Raw genomic sequence first — 16,817 nt, 5'->3', positions numbered from 1 at the left:
AACAGATAAGACAACACCTGTAGAGGACAAGGCCCAGGTCGCCATGCATCTTTCAAGAACATGAGGTGTCAATAAGTAACATGATTATATGGGCTTGTTAATATTTAACCCGGACCCCAGATTTGCGGCCCCCTAACAAAGTTGAACTGACACGGGCCTGCTGGTGCTGATCGCGGAGTGGTCCATGAGAAACCAAAAAAAAAAGAGTATACATGAGGGTAAACACATAAACGTCAAGTGAATCTGAGTCTGTTGAGGGTGGGGATGTTTGTTGACAACAGATATGGAATTTTCATGTGGGGAGTGGAGATTTTACTGGTATAAATAAGGATTTTATGAGCATTCAGCTGCAACTGTTGCTCGTTTAGCCAAAAGTTAAGGAGTTACGGCACCGCCTCTCTTGCCAGGGTCAGGGGAACATGATTAAGGACTATCTATCTCCCCTGCTCCCCCATAATGGCCTTGTGGCTCCAGGCAGAGGGTGCAGCGCCATCCTTGACAGACACCTTCAGTAAGCTCTTTCACCCCACACACACACACACACACACACACAGCCCTATGCCCCCCTGCTTGCCTGCCTGCGTGACTCCAGCCTCGGTGCTTTGATAAACACTGCCAGTGGGGCTCAAACATGGGTCAGGATAACCTCCTGATGACCCAAAGTCTCCATCTCCTGTTGTGACACACACTGCTGACCAGGTCATCTCTACGCGATGCGCCACTTCACTGTTCTTATCAAGGTTCGCAATTCAACAGTGGAGCTCTTTGCTTGAAAATACCGCTGTGTGATTGTTAATTGGTGGAAGGTGACTTTTACTAGCAGTTGATTTGTGGGCTTCACTTAGAACTGTAGAACTGGTCTTTAAAGGGATGGTTCACCCAGAAATTAACCTGTTTGACTATTTTTCTGCTGTGGAACACATATTTATCTATACAATGAAATTCAATAGCCCCCAAAACAGCACTAATCCCCACTGATTTTCATTTTAGGAATGAATAGAGTTTAAAAATTCAGTCCCACTTTATATTAAGTGGCCTAAACTACTATGTACTTGCATCAAAAAATAAGTACAATGTACTTATTATGTTCATACTGTATTGCAAAACACTTTTGCTGCTATTGAGGAGGGAAACAGGTAAGGATAGGGACAGGTTTGGTGGTATGGGTAGGTTTAAAGGTGGGTTAAGGTGTAAGGAATGGGTCAACAGTGTAATTATAAATGTAATTACAGAAATTAATTACAGATGTAATTACATGCAGGTATTTTTAAAATATAAGTACAATGTAAAAACATGTATGTACACAATAAGTACATTGTACAAAATGATTAATTAAAATGTAAGTACATAGTAGTTAAGGCCACTTAATATAAAGTGGGACCAAAAATTCATCAAAATATCTTCTTACGTGCTCTGCAGAAGAAAGTAAAACGGGTTGGGAATGTCATGAGGTTGAGTGAATGATGTCAGAATTTTTAATTTTTGTGTGAATTACCAAAAGCTGAATTATGTACTTGTCAATATATCCTAAAGGATTTCAATAAGAAAACTGTACAGGATTCTATTATAATTTATTTATATTTTATCATAAAATTGATACAATTTACTTTATCATATTTTGGGGCCATTCCATACACACACACACACACACACACACACACACACACACACACACACACACACACATATATATATATATATATATATATATATATATATATATATATAGTGTGTTAAGTCTTATAAGAATCACACTGGAATGGTTCAAAATTATGATTACAACTATTTTCTCATTGGAATCCTTTTTTGACAGCTCTAATGAGGTAAATATTAGGTCTGAATATAGTCTAGAAGTTTTGTATGAATGTAGTGGATTTTAGAACAGCAGATGGACATGTATGCACAGTGTAAACAGAACTGTTGAACTGCAGTACTGCATTATGGGAAAAATCAGTCTTCAGCTAAAACTGCTTATTGATAAAACTGTGTTAAAGGCCTATTCTATCTTACTACTTAAAGGCTTTTTAACTCTGGAATGTATTGTACAATTAGGAAATTAGATTTTATTCCAGGTACTGAAATGAGTTTCGTCTTTTAAAATTTGATAATTTTATACACAGTCTTCAAGTGCTAAGGAAGCATCGCCACAATGACAACATAAAGATAAATGACCCTTTCCATTCTTAAAGGGTTAGTTCACCCAAAAATGAAAATTTTGCCTGTGTTTTACTCACCCTCAAAGCATCCTAGGTGTATGTGACTTTCTTCTTTCAGATGAATCTGATCGGAGTTATATAAAAAATTGTCCTGGCCCCTCCAAGTCTTTCAATGGGGGTTAGCGGGTGTTTAGAAAAAGAAAGTCGTGACATTTGTCAAGTATGGTAACCCATACTCGAAATTGGTGCTCTGCATTTAACCCATCCAAGTGCACACACACAGCAGTGAGAAGTGAACACACCGTGAACACACACCCGGAGCAGTGGGCAGCTATATATCCAGCGCCCGGGGAGCAACTGGGGGTTCAGTACCTTGCTCAAGGGCACTTCAGCCATGGGTGTTGAGGGTGGAAGAGAGCGCTGTTTATTCACTCCCCACCCACCTACAACTCCTGCCAGCACCGAAACTCGAACCTGCGACCTTCTGGTTACAAGTCCAAATCTCTAACCGTTAGGTTCAGAAGACATGAAATAAAGTGCGCGAATAAATAATAAAATGTCCCTCACATGGCTCCGGGGGGTGAATAAAGGCCTCATGCAGCGAATCCATGCATTTTTGTAAGATAAATATCCATATTTCAAACGCAATAAAAAAAAAATTCTCTCTTCCGTTGACTGTCATACGCGGAAGCCATTCCGGCGGATTACATAAAATGTCGGCGTTGCGTGATTAGTGACAAACACAGAGACAAAACAAAACTCCGGTCACAAATTAGAAGCACAAAATGAGGATTTGTAAAGAAAAATGTCGGAGGATTTCGATATAAGCTAAGAGCAGACCGGTCTTCCTTTGCTAAATTAAGGAAACTTTGCTTCCTTTGCTCTTGCATATCTCAGAGGCGCGTGCACGATGCAGATGTCCTATGTCATCCGCCTGCATGACTTCCGCGTATGACAGTTCGTGGAAGTGAGAAAAAATTGTTTATTACGTTTGAAATATAGATATTTATCTTACAAAAATGCATGGATTCACTACAGGAGGCCTTTATTCACCCCCCGGAGCCGTGTGAAGGACGTTTTATTATAGATCAGTGCATTTTATTTCACGTCTTTGGACTGTTGACAACCAAAATCCACTTACCCCCACTGAAAGGCTTGGAGGGGCCAGGACAATATTTAATATAACTCCGACTGGATTCGTCTGAAAGAAGAAAGTCACATACACCTAGAATGCTTTGAGGCTGAGTAAAACACAGGCTAATTTTCATTTCTGGGTGAACTAACTCTTTAATCTTGCTTTGAATCACTTTAAACCATTCCAAAGTTCAGCCTAAAAACTGAGTATATTATAGTATGTGTAAATTGACATTATCAAAACAGTGTCAAAGTTTTGTGAATTGCACAACGGGCAGAGAAAATATTCAATCAATAGCAAAAATGTTACAGGTTAAACATTGAGCTCTGAGTACACCTTATTGCGTCTGGAAAACTATGACAAAAGTCTATAAAGTAAAGTACACAATACATAAACTGTAATACAGAATCACAATGCTCTGGTCACTTGGACTTGCTAAAAATTACAAACTGCTACAAACTGCTTATAAGTCTTCTTTTTTCTTTCTTTATTCTTGTTGTAAAGTTGTGTGTGGTGCAACTTGTTCTGCCTCTTTAAAGCAAAATAATTATAAATGTATAATTTTGCAAATATTCACAGTTTTGATTAGCTCTAAATAAATGTAGTAAAAAATACCTCTCAGTAACTTTTCCATATTTATACAAAGTTATATAGCAGTATTATATAATTTGTAGTGTTATGTATGTATATATAATTTTCTGCATTACGACTGAAATCAAGATGATTAAAATTTAGCACGAAAAACAAAATTTCCCTTAAATAAACATGATAAATAATCAAGTATCACAATCTTTTTTGAAATAGAATTTGTCAAGGTAAATTGACCTCAGTTCATGTCACACAAATGCTTAAGAAATTAGTGTTATAGATTCACAGCACTGGTGTTCTTTTGGAGAGTCTGAAAAAATATTTCTTTGTCTACTCTGAGATGCGGTTTTCCTTAACCTTCAGAAGTTGTCTTTGTCCTTTTATGTCACACTGGGTCTCGATTAGATCACATATAATCGCATTATCTGAGCAGCAGCAGCAGCTTCATTGTCTCCAGAGCTGAAACACACACACACACACACACACACACACACACACACACACACACACACACACACACACACACACACACACACACACACACACACACACACACACACACACAGCCAATGCAGTAGCTTCATTTCCTTATCAGCTACCATGAGCTCAAACACAGTAAGGTCAGGAATTACAGTTACAGTTTCAGCAGTTCATTCAAATTACATATATCTCCTGTCTAACAAATACAATCATTGTTCAGTATTAACATGCTGCAGTGTTAATGCAAACTAGTATAATGCAACCCAAGGCTAAATCAGCCTAAATATGGTTCGTTTTCTTGCATGGAAAATTGGGGTGTTTTTGAAGGACAGGATTTTAAAAGAAACAGAAAGGAGCAACAGCCGTAGGTGACAGCTAGATTCTCAACTATTTTCCAGTCTAACCATATGAGCTGTGGAACAACAGACACCACTGAAACAAGAAGCACTGCGACCAGGTGTTTCATTCCCAGGCAGTGCAATAACCTTGACATTAGTAACGAGTTGCCTAAACTTCTCATGAATCACCAATGAACTACATTTACAACTGCACACTTGCTTAGAAAGAATGCAATAACAGGAAAATAAATCAATAGCTTGATTTTTAAATAAATTTATATTTTTAATTATGTAAAATGAAAAATGTAAAAAAAATAACCATGTAATTCCAGATATTTAATTTAACTCAAGTAGTATTTACTTATAGAGCTTTTTTTAACATTACAGATTGTGTCAAAGCAGTAATGAACAGTAATAACAGTGTTATGTTGTAGAATTCATTAAAACAAATTCTATTTAAGCTGTATAGTAGCTTAGCAGAAGATAATAGACCATTTAAATGTGGTGATGTCATTGACCCATGAAAATTCCCTGCTTGTAGTCAAACTATTTCAAAATGGTAACAGGAGGTGATTTAGTTCTAACCAACATGAGCACAGCTGGGGTTTTTTTTTGTTTTGTTTGTTTTTTATCAAAAGGTGGACTCTCAGAAGTCATGGCAATTCGTACATATTTTACAAGGTTTTAAATTAATACAAATTTGTACGACCGCACTCGTACAGATTCATAAGATTTTTGCTAAATCGTACTTATTTTACGAGTTGGACAATTCATATGAATTTGTATGAATGACCTACACCTAACCCCGCCCCTTAACCTACCCATCACTGGAGTCTAGACAAATCATACAAAATAGTACGAGTGAGGTTGTATAAATTCTTACGAATTAGCCACTCCGTAAAATACATACGAATTGGTCATGAGATAGCATTGGAAATTTAAATGTAAAAACGGAAACGCATTTGGACTGTTGCGTTAGATTGTTATTGTTTAGATCCCTCAAAATGGTGTAGTGTCATTATTCAGCTCAAGTCAGCTCTGTGTTGGTTCAGTTTAGTTCAATAACCGTTCAATAAATTCATCAATTATGAAACAAGTTCATTTCAGCCATAAGCAGCTCTACAGAAGGCTATAGTCTCATTATTCTGTTCAAGTCAATTCAGTGTTGATTTAATGTAGTTTAACAACAGTGTTGATGTTACAAAGCTAGTGTCAGTATCCAGCTAAAATTTTGGTCTTTTGTGATAATGTCAGTGCAAGCTGAATAATATAACTGAAAATTAATTTTGAATAGGATTGTCTTTTAACATATTTAATCAATCATTAATTTATTTATTTATAAATGAAATAAAAATATTCAGTGTTTATAATTAGTCAAAGTTTACAAATGTTAACTATATTCTGTAATCAAAGTGTTATTCCCTTAATTTAATGACTGAAGTGATGTAGTCTAAGGGGCTGTTTACATGTCAATGTTTTCAGCCAAAAACAGGAAACTTTTTGTGTGTTTTGACTGTTCGTTTACATGACAACAGCATTTTGAGGACTGAAAACGCATATTTTTGAAAATGGATCTGTTATCGTTTCCGTGTAAACACCAAAAACAGAAATCTTTGAAAATGGTGACTTCATGCGTGTGCGTAGTACTTGTTAGTTTTATTATTATATATATATATATTTTTTTTGTAGTATGTGTTAGGTATGTAGACATGCACAGTACGTGTCGATTTTAAAGGCAAGTGCAAACAAACATACACAACAATGGCAGAGTACATGGTACAGTTGCTTCTCAAGAGTTTGCTAACACTTACTTCTTCAGCAGAGAGTGGATTTACTTCACCAATATTACAACCGTCAGCGGAGACGCATCATATGCAACATATAAGTGACACTTCCCTACAGCTACTGTTTGCCAACAGGTGACAGCGCCAACTACTGGCCTGGCATATGCAATACAGCATTTTTGACCGTTTTCATGGATATGTGTAAACACGAATAATTTTGAAAACGTTGTCATGTATACGTGAAACTTTTTAAAAACGCAAGGGAAAAACTTTTCTGTTTTTGACTACACCGTTGTCGAGTTAACGTAGCCTAAATGTGGTAAGCTCAGCTCTACAAAAAACTGAAACACTCACTTGTTAAACTTTTAGAAGATACTCTGTGCAAGGTCTCTTTACACAAAAGAGTGTTCAGAAGGAATACAAAGACCTTTCAGACGAGAACCAAAACAAAAGTGCATCTGTCAGGTGTTGCTAGCCAAATGCCAGCAGCCTTGAAGGGAGTAGACCGGAATGCAGGGGCACTATCTCGCCACAGAAGTAGGAAAAGCCAAGCTTTCTTATTTTCTTTTCTCTTAGAGTGAGAGAATGGGTAGAGTAGAAATCAATATTCCAGAGTCCATCCTTTTTTGCCTCTTCTTTTTTGTGGAACTATGTGAAACTTGCAGAGTGACCCCTGACAGAAGTTAATGGCTAACTGTGTTATCTCTCTTTACAGCCTGGGGTTGAACCCCAAATCAATAGATGATGCACAAATATTCCAGCACTCAGCATTGTCCGTGCTCTAACCACATTTTAGATCGTAAAAATTTTGCTATGTTAAATAAGTTCTGCTATGTTTATGCTTTCATTACCATTTCACTTTTATATAAACGTTCTTTTTTCCTGTTTAATTTAATAAAGAAAAAATGTATGCATTCAGGGAACAATATATATGTATTTTTACTAAATAAAATAAAATAAATAGGAAATAAAAAATAGGAAAAATGCCTTTGCAAATTAAATCCTTTGGGACTGATTATTCCACCCCCAAATCCATAACTACCTAAGTCTGTGAGATGTCACAACAGCTTTAAGCATTTGCTAGTGCACAGAGCTAAATATATCGTATTGAGTCACTACTATCGCAGCTTATCACTGTCTAAAGTATCGCCTACGTGATTACAGCATGTACATCGTGTCGAAAAAAAAAATGGAGGAGAGTTGAGAGGAAGTTTTGATGAATGACATGCTGTTCGGTGAACAAACAAGTATCGTCTCCAATCTAGAAATCAAAAGTACTTCCACCAGTTTACTACCCAGCCAAAGGTTGAGCTCAAGGAGGTTTTATAGAATTATTAAGTAAGCAATTATGATAACCCGGCGTTTTAAAGATAATAGAATGATAAGATTCTGCTGGAGGCGCATAATCGCTCACCCCCTCACGTCAGAAGTCAATATGTTTTTCTTGTTTTGCTCTTGTTTTCCCCTTTTTCTTCAATCAAATCAGTGTATGTTATGTCTGCTGGGCAAATGTGTCTTTATTTGTGGTGATCATCAGAAGCTCATGTGGCCCACAGTGGAAGTGAGGGAGGGTTAGCATGACCCTGCTAAGCTAGTGGTATTTTTTTTATCAAAGCTCATAAACCTTGAATGACTATATATTGATAAAGACTGTTTAAAGTGTCATTGGAACGATAACATTTGCACTGTAAATGCGGCCCGGAGGCTCCATCTCCAGTCGAGGCCCATTGATAAGCACACTGGCTGGCGGCAGTCCTCACGGCATCCCCAGCGACAACAAAACCCAAACTTCTACTCCAGTTCATTTGCTGAGTTCAGATTCTGCCATTGCTCAAGATGCTCAGTGTGCAAAGGTATTTCCATGATAAAAACATTAATACACCCAAAGGCTTTTTTTTTTTAAGATTCCACAGAATATTATCATTTTATATATATATATATATATATATATATATATATATATATATATATATATATATATATATATATATATATATTTTTTTTTTTTTTTTTTATTAGAAAGCAATTTTTGGCATAAAAACTGGCGCCAATATTTTTTGGGGATGAGAATTGGAAGTGCTTTTAATATTATTATTATTATTATTATTATCACAAACACAATAAATAACAAAATCTGTTTTAATACATGTAAATGTAAATGTAATGTAAATTATATTTAACCAGGAAAATATCCCATTGAAATACAACATATCTTCTTCCAGGGAGTCCTGGTCAAGATGGCACCAACAACCTTAACATTTAAACATTAATGTTTACATTTATAGTTTATAAAGTGTTATTCATTAAAATATAGCACCAAAATAAATCAAATAAAATTGAACAAAATAAAATAATACATTTTGTGTGCATGTATAGTGTGGGTGTGGGGAGTGACCTTTTTTGGCAAACAAATACCTATGAGACAGTTAAAAATTCATATGAAAAATATGCAAATAGTTTAGTAATAATTCATAACTATTCTGGTTTGCTTTGTGTCATATTCCATAGAAAACAAAGAAGTATGCATTCTACTCCCGCTGAGCTCAGAAGTGGGCAGAATTTATGAATGTGTGAGTGTACACTACTTCACCTCGCCTCCCTCAGCAGCTCACTGCTACTGAATCTGTGACAACAAAAATTAAACCTTAAATTAAAAATTAAAAATTAAACCTTTAGATGAAATAGTAACAAAAATGAGGTCAATATAAACAGCTTAAATTTTTGCATGAATAATACCAACCAATTTTACATTCTAGATTTGTTTCATGAGGTAAAATAAAGTGAGCCTTGTCTAAAAAAGTTTAAAAAAAAAAAAAAATATATATATATATATATATATATATATATATATATATATATATATATATATATATATATATATATATATATATATATATATATATATATAAAATCATTCTTTATTTACTTATATAATTACAATTACAATAAAAAAGAAATTGCAGTTTGGCTTTTACCCAAAAAAATGCTAAATAAAAATCAAACAAAATAAGATAATATTAACATAAAAAAAAACACACAAGACACACACACACACACACACACACACACACACACACACACACAGAAAACCAAATGAAGTACTTGGGTGAAGATAGCCAGCACTGTATGAAAATGCAAAAAAAAAAAAAAAAAACAGTAATGTACTAATGCATTAATGCACTGTATTGACAAAAACATAAAATCAAGCTAATTGCTTGGGTAAAAATATAGCGAGCTTTGCATCAAAATGCAATAAAATGCAGTATGTCAACACTGTGTTGACAAGACATACAACTTCAAAGGAATGCTGGACAAATTTAAGAGAAGCGTCCTTCCTGAAACTGGCACGAGTGCATCAGTTAAAGGTGTTTGTGCATGTGGGTGCAAGCGAGGCGCTTGCGAAATCCAGTGATCAAACTGTGAATGGGGAACAGGTCAGCAGTACTACTATACAGCTTGTTTATTCAGCCTATCTTTTTGACTATTTAATCTTTCGGTGTTGCGTGTCAGCAGAGGTGAGGCAGACACGTTTGGCCGACTTGTATCTACACAACAAATCGCAGAATCAGAGACCTGAGACAGCGAAGGGAGGAGAAAACATGGCCTCTTTATGACTTAACAGCGAGGGGTTGGGTGGCGTCTCTAGGGTCCGAACTCCAGAGCCCTGTGGCCTACGCTCTCAGCACACCCAGAAGAGCCTGTCCAGACCTAACGGCCTTTGCCCGTGCCAGGCCATAAATATCCCCTGCTGCCATGAGCGAGGTGACGTGTGAGGACCTTCAGACACAAGGATCAATGTCTTGCAACAAACAGGCACCAAACACTGCCTGAAGCAGGTGTGGCTCCTGGAACGTGTGCTTGACGTGTTCTCAGGTATTCATTTATTGGTAGCTGATGTGATGTATTGGTTCATTCAGTGTAAATAAAGATCCTTTTATAAAAATATTTTTTTTTTGTCTGTCAATAATTTATTGTTTATATGCATCCAAAAGTAGAAAAAAATATAAATATAAATTAAATAAAATATCATTACTATCAGTTCTTTTCCTGGACAATTTGTATGTCTTAAAGAGAAAATAATAGCCATATTTCTATGGGCCTATATTATTAACAATACAAAATGCTGCCTGAAGAAGGGTTTCATCTGAAACTTTGACATGTTTTCAAGTAGATTATTAACTGATGTATTGGTTCTCTCAGTCCAAACAAGTATCTTTTTATCATTTATATAATTTAAAATTTTGTATAATTTTTGTTGTTGTCAAGAATCCAATGTTTTTAGAAATGTAAAATAAATAAATATAAATACTTTAGTGGGTAATTAGTCATTTTTCTATGTGCCTATATTATTAACAATTCTAATTCTTTATACAAAATACTGCCTGAAGAAGGGTTTCATCTGGCATGTTTTCAGGTAGATTAGTTCATTAGTAACTGATGGATTGGATCTTTTTATGACTTATATAATTAAAATGTTTTGGTCAATAATTCAACATTTTCAAAAATGTGAAACAAACAAATAAATGTCAGTCACATTGCTATGGACCTATATTGTGAATTATTATACATTCTGTAGGCTACTTCAAAATATTGGAGTCAGCAAGATTTTTTTTATCTGTTTTTAATTTAAGAAATTATTATTTTTACTATGATAAGGACAATAAAGATGCATTAATTTATCAAAAGGTCCAGTATTTTAAATAAATACTGCTCTTTCTATTCATCAAATAAATAAATATCAGTATTAAATATGATCTCCCATATAACTGATAATAAGCGATGCTTCTTGAGCACCAAATTAGCATATTAGGTAGATGAGACAATGCGTTTCATTTCCAAAATGAATCAAACCAAATGTTAGACAGAGCCAGACTCTTCAAGCAGTGGCTCTAATATATGTGGCGAGAGCGGGCACTGCCACCTTGTGGTGGTTTCTGACACTTTCACTTCAGGATCACAATCAATCTCTCAGACACCTCTCTCTGTAACAGCTGTCTATAGCAGAGGTGTGATCTCTGGAAAGATAAAGCGAGGGGCCTGGTTCCCCCTGAAGCTGTTAGTCATCTATCTGGCTCTCGTACCCCACAGTCTGGTGTCAGTCACTCTCAGCGGGAGACTCCGTCTGTGTCTGTGACGGGCCCCAGCATTCACAGTCACAAACTGAAGGCCTGGTAACCGCTGAGAAGATAATTGCTTCCTAAATCTCTTAATCTACAGCACTGTCTCTGCTAACACACAACAATGCAATGTAGCGGAGTTAGGACAAATCTGCCGAGCCCCTTATTCTTGGAAACTGTGCACACAATACTCATATATTCAAAACAGAGAAATTATATACAGTGAGACACATATGATAAAACTGAGAAATACTGTTATTTATTTATGTTTTATTCAATTTATCAAAGCCTAACAACAGGTTGGTGGATCGATCCACACTACTGACTAAAAGTTTAGAAGATTTTTAAAAGATGTTTTGAAAAAAAAAAAAAGCTCACTTAAAGCTGCATATATTTGATCAAAAATACAGTAAAAAAAAGTAATATTGTGAAATATTATTTCAAAGAACATTTTTCTATTTTAATAAAAAAAAAAAAAATCATATTTACATGACGGCAAAGCTAAATTGTAACCATTACTCCAGTCTTCAGTGTCACATGATCTTCATTCTAATTGTTATAGAATTTTTTATTGCCAATAATGGAAATAGTTTTTGCTGCTTAATATTTTTGTTGTGATACATTACAAAATCATGATACATTAATTCAAAAGTTTGGAGTTAGAACAAAATAGGAAAAAGAAATTCATATATATACAGTATATTTTCAGCAAGGACGCATGATCAAAAGTGGCAGAAAAGACACTGTTTTATAATGTTACAAAAGATTTCTATTTACAGAACATGCTGTTCATTGAGCTTTCTATTCATCAATGAATCCTGAAGAAAAAAAACCCCACCAAATATTAATAAGCATTATTATTGATCACCAAATCAGCACATTAGAATGATTTCTGAATGATACTGCATAAAAGAAATCTCAAGTCGTCATCAGTCATATTTCATATTTAACTAATTTGGAATAGCCTAATTGCAGAGGTGCTGGTTCGTTCAGTGAAAAAACTATCTTTTTATAAAGCTCAGTTTAATTTTTTTTAACACTTTGCTGTTATTATTTATTTTGATGCAGGAATTATGCTACTATTCAAAAGTTTAGTATTTTTTTCCCCCAATGAAATTAATATTTTACTTACTCCGCAAAGAACTGATCAAAAGTGACAGTGAAGACAATTATAAATCTATTACAAATAATTTGCTGCTCATTTGAACTTAATATTTATCAAAGAACCTTGAAAATAAAGTACTGAACCCTGAAAAAAAAGTAGGAGGCCTGTGGGCCCAGCTTGTCCTCCTCCTCCTGTGAGAGCTCTCCGGCCGCTGCCACAACGCCAGGGCCAAAAACAACTGATAGCAGCTCTTAGAGATATGTGTTGGGTCCCCGCTATAATAGCAGCAACATTCACAAACTTGTCTTGTCTACTGTAGTTTCCATAAAAATGCTTAGCTGCATAACAGTTTTCAACATGGATAAGTATAAGAATTATATCTGCAGGATAATGTTACATTGAAGACTGGAGTAACAGCCGCTGAAAATTACATTTTAATAATAATAAAAAAAAAACTAATATTGTTATATTTTAATATTACTATTGTCACTGTATTTTTGATAAGAAAAGGGAGCCTTGGTGAGCATAAGAGATGTAGGCTATTTTAATTGTACTTTATTAATTTTAGTGACCCCAAACGTTTGATAGTCAGAATAAATTCCGCCTCAGAGGTGTCAATACAATTCCACATCCTAAACAAAACAAACACTGTTGATGATGCAATGACCACAAGCTTGTGGATGACAGATGGCCAGCAAATCTCCCCCCGAGGCCCATTTCTGTAATCGGCCCCATTAAACTCTTTTCTCAGCCCAAAACGCTCTGATGACTCGTTCGCTGACGCAGCGCAGCTCAAAACACACTTGTGCAGCATGGGGGACATTTACGGGAAGATGAGGGCCAAGAATGAAATTTCAGATGTTACAAATCACCACTAATGCACTCTGTCAGAATCAAGGATCCGCAGGTTTTTGGAAGAAACATCGGCGCTAGCTGAGTGGTTTATGGATCTTCCCCAGTAAAAGGCCACTCCTTCCATCAGAAGATGAAAAGTCGTGGTTATGAATGAATCGGTCGATACACAGAATGTAAAAGCTCTCAGTAACGACCACATCAATGCTCAAGAGATGTGTCGTGCTGCTCTTTGGATGAGTTGAGTTTAATCTTCAAATGATTTCAAACATGACCACACTGGCTCGTTTCATCTAATTGGATTATTTCATATACACAAGACCATAGTCTACAGACTACCTGCCATTATTCTATTCTGTTGTGAAGGATCGTCTCAGGGAATTGCAATAATATCTAATCAAGAAAACCCAACATTAATTTCTGGATTGCTCATTCTGATCATCTGAAGTGACTTGAGTCTTGAAACAAAAGGCGTAAAGTACTCCGCTCCATTTTGTTAGGTCTTTATTCGGCAATGCATTTTCAAAGCAAAATTGCAATAGAAGGCAAAAAGAATTTCTCCTATGATAAATGTTGTACATCATACATCAAACATTCATTCAATTTTTATTTCTTTTGTGTGTGGGTGTGTGTGTGTATACTGAAAATAAGGTACAAAACAGGCTGTTTGAGTAACCATGACATAAGGTACATTAGTGCATCTAGTTTTTAATGTTAAAATGATCACAAAAAGACTAATACTGTGAAAATGATACAAATCTTTAAAAGGTGAAAAAAAAAAACCATAAAACAACATGTGAGATACAAATCTTTAAAAGGTAAAGTATGAAACTACTTTTGCTTCCAGTAAAAATGTTGAGTCACACTGAAATGAAACAACTGTAGACGTAACTTTAGACCTCCTCCATGATGGGAACGGGCTACAGAAAAAAAAAAAAAAAAAAAATTCTTTGAAATATATTTTGACAAGCACAAAAAGATATCAAATTGTTCATGAAAGACTATTTTGATTAACAGTCCTCAACTGCAAATTCTTTTTGGTCAGGCGTTCATGAGTAAGGCCCCATTTTACAATTACAGCTAACAGGTGCTATTCCATAGTATATTCCAAGTCTGTCAGATTTAGAAGAAAAAGGACAAAATACATAAATTAACTAGTATGGTAAAGATAAACAGCAACTTTTTCCCAAAAGGTAATGAAATGTTTTCATGTTCTTGGAAGAACGGCACAAGACCATCAATTTCTATTCAGATCTTTTTTGCATTAAATATCTTGGCAAGACAACATGGTGCATAAAGTAAATCAGTTGCATGGAAAGTATGCATTTTCCTGCATTGATCAGGTGACGAGCCAATCTAAAAACAAGAGAGTCACAATAAAACTCAATCAGGTGACGAGCCAATCTATCAACATGGGTGTCACAATAATACTCTGTGTACATACTGTAGTACAGCAGCAATTCAATAGAGGAACATGCAATGTTATACTAACATTACTGCTAAAAGGTGAATGTTTTATTTCACTCATTGAGCACGACAAACTTTCTTCTGCAATTTCCAAAAATTCAGTGGGACAGAGTTCAGTTTCACCATGCTGTATCATGACCTACACAGACAATGAAAATTTAAAAATAATTTACAAAGACTCAGTGGGACAGAGTTCAGTCATGTTCTACATCTCACCATGCTGTATCGTGACTGTAGATACAACTGTTCGCATCAGGACATACGAGCATAATACACTGACATAATTAAAGAGGAAACATTAGCAGACCCTGACAGTGTCAGTTCATGTCTATCAGGTGTTGCTGAACTGCTCATGGCAGAAAAAAGTGGGCACTTGCATGAACAAAATGAAAAGATGGAGTAGTTAAGCAAGATTCTTCCTCTTCTTGTTGAACATAATCCAAGAAAACTGAAGTTAACTGAACAAATATCGAGCCTAAAAGATCATATAAAGATGATGTAACACTGATGAATCTTAGCTTAGCGTGGACACAGAGAGCCTTGCGGATACAGGAAAGGTGCTTATGAGAGCAGCAGCACACTCTGTGGCTGGAAAACAGGGATGTTGCCATGGCCCGGCGCTCTAGTAAAGTAGGATGCGACGTTCGATGGCCTTGCGGCAAATGGGGCACTCGCTCATTCTGTCTCCACAGAGCTGACAAGTGCCATGACCGCACATGAAGATCATATTCTTTAGGCGATCCAGACACACGGGGCACATAGTCTGAGTGGAAGGAAAACATTTTAAATGAGCAATTCCTGCACAAAATTGCAAATGCAGAAAACTATTAGAATTAGGGGTTTGAATATTTGGTAAGACAGTAAATAGATTTAATTCATAGGTTTAAGCAAATTCAGAACATTTTAATTCGATAAGTCAGTCATAGAGATACTATGGAAAAAAACACTGAATAGCCTTCACTTTAATCAATTAAACAACCACTGATTCTTATTAAAGAGCAATTGATTGCTTTTTGTTTGATTAATGTTAAGAACATATAGTAGGCAGCAGCAGGTATATTAGGCTGCTGTCACTTTAAGATCTAATGCACATTTAAGTTCACTTAAGACAACCCACTGTGTGAATACTTATCCACAGTTATTTATTTATTTTTTATTATTCTGATTTGTGCAAATGACGCTGCACTCCATCTCTATTAATTTGTGCATATTACTTATGTTCATATATTTTAAAATATTGTATAAAACATTACAGAAATGCGATTCATTCAATTTTTTTACATTTTTAATAATTATTGACCAAGAATGATTATTTAAAATCCACATCAAATGCATCGGCAGAATTTGTAACCGATGCATCATATCCTGCAGTTGCTGTTGTAACTTCTGTACATCTGCATTGACATGCTTACCTGCTCTTTGATATCCTGCAGTTGCTGTTGTAACTTCTGTACATCTGCATTGACATTAGTGTTGTCTTTGTCCCTCTGCAAGGCTGGGATATTCCCGCTGGCTGAAAGGCAAAGCAGATACCAATGAGAAAAGTATCACCAGTTCAATAGTCAATCATGCAGTGGGTGAAAGTAGATCCCAGAGCCTTCTAACCTATCTAACAAGGAATGACTTGTTTCTACAAGTTTTGCGCCTGTTCTGACACTTTACATGGCTTTTAAAGGGCCACCCTGTTGCGGGATCAACCCGCAGCACTGAATCGCAGCAGGCTGCAAGCAGGCCTATGGCCCCGCTTGACAGCCGCTCCTATTCGTGTAGTGCAGGCCAGAGAGAATGACGTATG

At 35.7% G+C, this 16,817-nt stretch overlaps 1 pseudogene; it reads right to left on the bottom strand.

Annotated features, from left to right (window-relative positions):
- Positions 1-15,290: 15,290 nt before the first annotated feature.
- The window catches only part of LOC109092814, a 44,605-nt pseudogene continuing 43,078 nt past the window's right edge, over positions 15,291-16,817 (bottom strand).

Source organism: Cyprinus carpio, chromosome B2 (genome assembly GCF_018340385.1).
Source record: "Cyprinus carpio isolate SPL01 chromosome B2, ASM1834038v1, whole genome shotgun sequence".
Taxonomy (NCBI): domain Eukaryota; kingdom Metazoa; phylum Chordata; class Actinopteri; order Cypriniformes; family Cyprinidae; genus Cyprinus; species Cyprinus carpio.
Note: the sequence above shows the minus strand (reverse complement) of the source record. Positions and strands in the feature narration are given on the sequence as shown.